This window comes from Tasmannia lanceolata, unplaced genomic scaffold (assembly GCF_043159265.1).
Source record: "Tasmannia lanceolata isolate RefF3 unplaced genomic scaffold, GAP_Taslan_0.1 ptg000002l, whole genome shotgun sequence".
NCBI lineage: Eukaryota > Viridiplantae > Streptophyta > Magnoliopsida > Canellales > Winteraceae > Tasmannia > Tasmannia lanceolata.
This window is the reverse complement of record NW_027518679.1, coordinates 29,579,236-29,587,460: the sequence shown is the minus strand read 5'-3', so window position 1 is coordinate 29,587,460 and position 8,225 is coordinate 29,579,236.

Below are 8,225 nucleotides of genomic sequence, written 5' to 3'. Positions count from 1 at the left end.
TGCCAAACAGTAAAGATTCTAGGAAGGAGCATTGTAAGCCAACGAGAACTCTTCGTAGGTGTGGAAAGTAGGAAAAATCCTGCATTATCAAGACTACTAACTAACCCAGATAAAACCTTAGAAAAAATCCCAGAAGAAACCCCAGAATCACTCCGAAATCTAGTGCCTGGAATATTCAGTCGCAAACATTAAAATCACACATGTCGGATAATATGTGGTGTACCCTCTATCTAACTTGCAATCACAATGTACATATCTGGTTGCAAATCACATATTTCTAGTCCCACATCAAAAAATGACGAGGAAAACTCTCCTCTTTTCACGCCTACTGATGAGTTTTAAGTTGTGTTAACATGAGGGACAAAGACAAGGACAATTTCTCAAAAATCTTGCAAGATTTGGCCAAAAAAATTGGAAATTACTTGGAGAATACTTGGTAAAGGCACGCGCCTGATCCAAGGTTCTAGCTAGGGATTTCTGGATAAAGAGCTAGGGTCAAGGACTCCTGTGAAAGTTGGTGGTGGAAATCGATACGCGCGGCAGAAGAATTATTGCACTAAAGACAAAAACATTTTCATTCCACCTTACCGATCCAATATCCTAGGTACTAGATTAATGATGGTGATGAACTGAAATATAGCCTAAGATGTGACTTATCACATTGCATGGTTGAATGAGGAAGAAGAGATATTCTTGCTGAGATCCAATCCCAGCACTTGAAATCCTTTTGGCTTCTTTTGTTCTTCCAAAAGAACTCTCATCTAGGAGTAGAAGAGAGATAGAGAACGAGAAGGAGCAAACGAAATTGGTAGAAGGGAGGGGGTTGGACGAATTTTGCACAAGGGTTTTTCCAGAGAGTGCAACACAATAAATCCATCCACCCTCGATCCCTTTATATAAAGATGTTGTTGGGTATATAATATAACCCATGTATGTTCTAATATAAGCCCAATAAGATAATGGACCGGTGTAGTGGGCCTATTTGGGCTAGAGCCCACTAACCTATTAAAACCCTAGTGTATCTAATATATATAGGGGCTGGAGACAACAAACTTGGTATTCCAAATTAGATACCTTGGGTGTAATGCTTCAAGCAACCTCTTGCTTGACCTAATTCCTCTAACAATCTTGAAGCATTAATCCCGTCTCTCACGTATTTTTTTTTATTGGGTTTTGTTTTTTCAATTCGTTGGGATTGTCTACAACTTTCCCATCTATAGGCCATTGAACCAAAAAAAAACAAATTCGATTTGGGTGTTTCTAAAGTGAAATCGTTTCTTGATTTCTTCTCTATCGTTCGTTTGAAACCAGGTTTGTGTAAAAAAAAAAAAACTTTCGTTTGGGGTTTTATTCACAGAAAAGGAGGAACGTCCAACTCTCACCCTAGTTGGAATTAACCTTGTTTGGATCTCACAGCTGCAAAGGAGTAGCTTGCCTCAAGCCAAGGTGGTTTTATACCATCGTTGGATTTTTCTCCTCCACTACAGATTCAATCGTTTGGGTCTCTTCTCCTCAACCGTTGATTTCTCTTCTACTGTCCTTCTCTGTGTTGTGTGAATCGTTTGGAAGTTTCAATCGTGCCCTAATCTCAACTCTGGAGCGGACATTGAAACGACACAAAATCAATCGATTTGGGGTTTCTATTTCTCGCGTTTTGTTACTCGGATTAGAAACTTTTGGGCATGATTTTCTTATTACACAGATTCTTGGCAACCCTCTTATTTGGGCAACCTGCCATTTCTTGTTTAGGCAACTCTGGCTAACAACCACTAAAGCCGAATTAAGTGGGATTCGCTCTATTTTCTTGTGGAGAAACTCAGATTATTAGCGTGGAATCTCTCTGCACAACCAGTGGGTATTCTCGTCTTGACGGAAGAAGAACTTTCATTTTTATTCTTTGGGGGTTCCCTCTCTTTCGGTTGTTGGGGATCTCACAGCAGTGAGCTAAAAATTCTTTCGAGGATTGGTCCATAGCTTTGGTTCTTAGATTCGGTTCTCTCCAATCAGGTGCACTCTTTCCACTTTTTAATTTCCTCTGAAATATCAAATGGAAAAGAATTATGTGCCTTTTGAGATAGTCAAACTTCAATCCTTTGGTGGGTCTGAATTTAACTCCTGGAAGCGAAAGACTCAATTCGGTCTAAAATATATGAATTGTTTTTACACCGTTTTGAGTACCTTTGCTGAGACGGATGAAGAAGTTGATGAATCTCAATGGCTTAGAGATGAGGATTTCTGCAAAGACTACTTGTTGAATTGTCTTTCATATCGTCTTGTAGAAACCTAGAGTAAATTTAACACTGCTAAAGCAATATGGGACAACTTAGATGCTCAATTCAAGAAGGAGGAGGAATTGTCCAAGACCCATCTTGTGGACAAATTCATGGATTTCAAGTTTCAAGAAGACAAAGAAATCACTCCTCAAGTTACTGATCTAGAGAATTTGAGATCTAAGTTGCATAATGAGAAAATAGTTGTATGTGATTCGTTTCTTGTGGGTGCCATTTGTGGTACCCTGATCCCGCGAGAGGGGTGGGGCGCGAGCCGCCTCGCACTCTCTCTTGGTCTCTCGTTTCCACGCGATTGGCGTGTGCATTTTAATGTTGATTTGAATTAATCTTTCCTGTGAACTTGGGATCACTAAGGCAATCCGAATTCCATACAAAAGAGACTGACAGAGTCGCCACCTAGATGTGGGATCTAGGACCCGTAATTAACCAGAAATCTAGACTCGCTACCTGGTTACGAGAATGGAAGGTATGGGGAGTTATCCGCCACATGCACCATTCCTGCCCGATAATCGGTCTTCGATTCCAAAAGCTAACTCTTTTAAATTTATTTTAAATGGCTCATTCAACTCTATGTTAATGTGCGAACTAAGTGACATGCATCCTATGATCTAATTTCAATGAGAATCCTAAATGTGTATCTTGATTTATTAATTTGTCTGGATTCAATCTAAGTGAAAGTTCTCCTAGAATTCTAATTTCATGGAAAGTCCTAAGTGATTTGATTAAGTATTTACGAGAAAATTAATATACAAAACACCACAATTTGTTTGTGGTGCCGACTCGCGGGTGGTATGCCATCAGACATCCAAGCTGCCTACGTACCCAAGCCTTACTGGGATCAGAGTCGACGTAGTTCGGTGCACCTAAGCTAAGCTACTTATGCCTAACTCAACTAGGACACCGACCTAGACGGGATTGACTGTTTCAACAGTTTTAGGAGAAGTTATTTAATTCAAGTTGAGGATTTTATTATCTTAGGATTTCATCTAAGATGCTATATGATTCTCATCTAAATGCAAATGGTCCCTTAGACTAATGCAGGTTTGCCTACATCCTAGTTTACTAGGCTTGTCCTAGGGAAAGATTGGGTGACTAGTGTAACTAGACCTATGGCACGGTTGCTATACATAGCAAACGTCCGTGATGAGGCTGGACTCCTAACTCTAGGACTCCCTAAAACTTAGGACACGACACGACACCGGTGTTCCTAAATTGGGCTCTAAGGGTCCTTACGACGGAAACCGTGATCCAACGGTTCTGAAAGACACAAGACAAATCGATTTAAATTCTCGAGGTTAGTGAAAAAAGGGAGGGAAGAGATGATGAAATAGTGTGAGGGAATGAGAAAGATAGAGAAAGGTGCGACTGAACTTGGGAGTGCCAAATTGCCTACGTACCCCGCGATGGGGATCAAGCCACACGTAGTTCCGCTGGGGAGGTTGCTTGGATTTTGGAAAACAGGTTTGGTATTTGGATCAGGAATCGGGTTTGTATTTGAGCATTGGACTTGAGATTCAAAAACATTGATATAGCAATGGGATTTTGGAATTGGGAATTTGCATCAAAGAATTGAGCATATTGGAATCATCAAGGGCTTGAATTTTCGGAATTCAAAGTGGGCGGGCTTATGAGATTCGGCCAAATGGATTCAGACATGCGACTCGGATTGTGTTGGGATATGACTTGGTTGGATTGGGTTAATGGTTAGGGTCAAGTGAGTCGGGTCTAAGTTAGGAGCAAACCCGAGACTAGCCATGGTCTAACCAGGAGGAAGCAGGGTACAAACCAGGGTGCGGACCAGGGTGCACCAGGGTGCGAACCAGCAGGGAACCAGGGTGCGAACCAGCAGGGGAACCAGGGTGCAACCAGCAGGGAACCTGGGTGCAACCAGCAGCGAACCTGGGTGCGAACCAGCAGGGAACCAGGGTGCGAACCAGCAGGGGAACCAGGGTGCAACCAGGAGGGAACCTGGGTGCGAACCAGTAGGGAACCAGGGTGCAACCAGCAGGGAACCAGGGTGCAACCAGTAGGGAACCAGGGTGCAACCAGCAGGGGAACCAGGGTGCGAATCAGTAGGGAACCAGGGTGCAACCAGCATCGAACCTGGGTGCAACCAGCAGCGAACCTGGGTGCAACCAGGGTCTAACCAGAGGCTAACCAGGGGGAAAACAGACCCTACATGCTTCCTAACATGGTTTTTCTTTTAAAGTAAAAGATATGCATGAAAACAGACCCTACATAGAATTGAAATAAATGCCTACCTCTTTGGAAACCCACTTTGTGTTTGATTTTTCTTTGATGGTAATTCCTTGAAGATGATTCCTTGCTTGATAATGACTGCTTTTGATATATATCACCCAACGTATAAAATCACCCGATCCGGCAAGGATGGCCGAACCCTTGAAGAGATGAGGGAGAGGGATGAATTTTCTAAGAGAGGGGTTCTTTTTCTTCTTTCTGTTGGATGGTGGGATGAGAGGGTATTTATAGGAGAATGGGATAGGAGGTTAGGTGAGGTTAGGTGAGGTTAGGTAAGGTTAGGTGAGGTTAGGTGGTTAGGTGAGGTTAGGTGAGGTTAGGTGAGGTTTGGATGGTTAGGATGAGAGGAGAGGTTAGGTGAGGTTAGGTGAGGTTTGGATGGTTAGGATGAGAGGAGAGGTTAGGTGGTTTTGGATGGTTAGACCCAGGTCAAGATCTGCCATTGATCTAACGATTTACGGAAATCGGGTCTCGGAATGGAATCAGGGTTCGGGCTATGAAGTGACCCTATCTTATTTTGTCCCGATTGATGATCCGTAAAGTCAGATCAAGATATTAATGACCTAAAACATATATTAGGTTATTGTTGGTTAAAGTAAAGCAAAATGTGGGTGTCTACAGATGCCCCTCTTTGGTAGAGACGACGTAGTCATCGAATACCAAAGTTAAAATGACAGAACCATTTTGCGTAACTTTAATCGACAAAGGAACCCCCTAAACACAATGCAACCTAATATAATGCAAGACCTTAGATGAAATCTTAGAATTGGAATGCAATAAAACAAACCCGCTGCGGTGCCGCTGGCAACGAGAGAAATGGGATACCATTTTCAAATGGATTTTCGGAGGGAAAGGAATATCGCTTTTGAACAGCTTCAGAGGAAATGAGACGTCATTTTCAAATGGTCTCAGAGAGAATAATGGATGACTTTTGAAAGATTCTTAATGAAAATGCAGCATCATTTTTGAATGGGCTTGGGCAAGATAAAATACCGTATTTATACGGATTCCAAGGAAATGAGACATCATAGTTGTATGATGTTCAAAGGGTATAAGAGATCATTGTTGTATGGACTTGAAGAGAATGAAATACCGTATTTGTACGGATTCCAAGGAAATGAGACATCATAGTTGTATGATGTTCAAAGGGGATAAGAGACCATAGTTGTATGGACTCGAAGAGAATGAAATACCGTATTTGTACGGATTCCAAGGAAATGAGACATCATAGTTGTATGATGTTCAAAGGGTATAAGAGACCATAGTTGTATGGACTCGAAGAGAATGAAATACCGTATTTGTACGGATTCCAAGGAAATGAGACATCATAGTTGTATGATGTTCAAAGGGTATAAGAGACCATAGTTGTATGGACTCGAAGAGAATGAAATACCGTATTTGTAAGGATTCCAAGGAAATGAGACATCATAGTTGTATGATGTTCAAAGGGGATAAGAGATCAAAGTTGTATGGACTCGAAGAGAATGAAATACCGTATTTGTACGGATTCCAAGGAAATGAGACATCATAGTTGTATGATGTTCAAAGAGGATAAGAGACCATAGTTGTATGGACTTGAAGAGAATGAAATACCGTATTTGTACGGATTCCAAGGAAATGAGACATCATAGTTGTATGATGTTCAAAGGGGATAAGAGACCATAGTTGTATGGACTCGAAGAGAATGAAATACCGTAGTTGTACGGATTCCAAGGAAATGAGACATCATAGTTGTATGATGTTCAAAGGGTATAAGAGACCATAGTTGTATGGACTCGAAGAGAATGAAATACCGTATTTGTAAGGATTCCAAGGAAATGAGACATCATAGTTGTATGATGTTCAAAGGGGATAAGAGACCATAGTTGTATGGACTCGAAGAGAATGAAATACCGTATTTGTACGGATTCCAAGGAAATGAGACATCATAGATGTATGATGTTCAAAGAGGATAAGAGACCATAGTTGTATGGACTCGAAGAAAAGAGGCACCGTTCACAAACGGGCTCAAGGAGAAGACAAGACCATTCACAAATGGACTCGAGAAATGAGGCACCATTCACAAACGGGCTCAAGGAGGACGATACCATTCACAAATGGATTCGAGAAAAGAGGCGCCATTCACAAATGGGCTCAAGGATAAGACAAGACCATTCACAAATGGACTCGAGAAATGAGGCACCATTCACAAACGGGCTCAAGGAGAAGACGAGATCATTCACAAATGGATTCGAGAAATGAGGCACCGTTCACAAACGGGCTCAAGGAGAAGACAAGACCATTCACAAATGGACTCGAGAAATGAGGCACCGTTCACAAACGGGCTCAAAGAGGACACGAGACCATTCACAAATGGACTCAGAAAATGAGGCACCGTTCACAAACGGGCTCAAGGAGAAGATGAGACCATTCACAAATGGACTCAGAGAATGAGACACCGTTCACAAACGGGTTCAAGGAGAAGACGAGACCATTCACAAATGGACTTGAGAAATGAGGCCCCGTTCACAAACGGGCTCGAAGAATTTAGAGATTTTTTATGAACTTGAATTTGACGTAGGATTGGATTTTTTTTATTTTTTTTTTTAATTAAGGATTTGGATTTGATAAATTTTTTTATTTTTGGAAAATGAGGTACCGTCCGCAAACGGGCTCAAGGAGAAGATGAGACCATTCACAAATGGCCTCGAGAACAGAGGCACCGTTCACAAACGGGCTCAAAGAGGACATTAGAGCATTCACAAATGGACTCAGAGAATGAGAAACCTGTTCACAAACGGGTTCAAGGAGAAGACGAGACCATTCACAAATGGACTCGAGAAATGAGGCACCTTTCACAAAAGGGCTCAAAGAGGACATGAGATTTTTCATGAACTTGAATTTGACGTAAGATTGGATTTGTTTGAATCGGGGATTGGATTTGATGAATTTTGGATTTTTTTTTTTTTTTTTTTTTTTTTTTTTTTGAACTCAATGAAATCGGGGACATTATAGATCGTGCCCAGTAAAGATATTGGAAACCAAGACTTTGACGAATGATGAGACGACCAACCTTATGAACGAAGAACCATTAGTAACAAGAATGGATTAGGAACACTTTTATGAAACTTCAACAAGATTTTTCTCAATGAGACTGTTGGTCTTGTCTTCTGGGGATTTTGATAACTGAAACCTTGAACAAGATACTTGAAATTGGTAATTTAGAACAACGGCTCTCTAACATGGAAAAGCGGGATCTGTTTTTTGACAGGTGCTTAGATGAACATTTCTTGACCAGGATAGTATTTAACTAACCGGAAGGAAATTCTGAATTTTAATGGTTCATCTTTCTGAGAAATTGGCTCAACCACCATTGCATCTGGGGCTCTTCCAAGCTTAAGGTGCCTTCCTGGGGTATGATCTTTTTACGGAAGCTGGGCTTTCTGATGTTTCTACTTCTGAACTCTTCTGAGTTGATCTTCTTTGAAATGTAGCTGTTTGACTAGATTCTCGAACCCTTTCAGGTATAATTGCAGGGAGCTGCCTAGGCCGGGCCTCCTTCACCAAGACAGTTACATCATTTGGACATAGGAACGACGATTGACTCTTTCTAAAGAGAAAACTTAGATGAAAGGCACTACTCAAAGGATTGAGCAGCCCTGAAGGAGTGAACTTAGAATAACAAAGATTGACTGA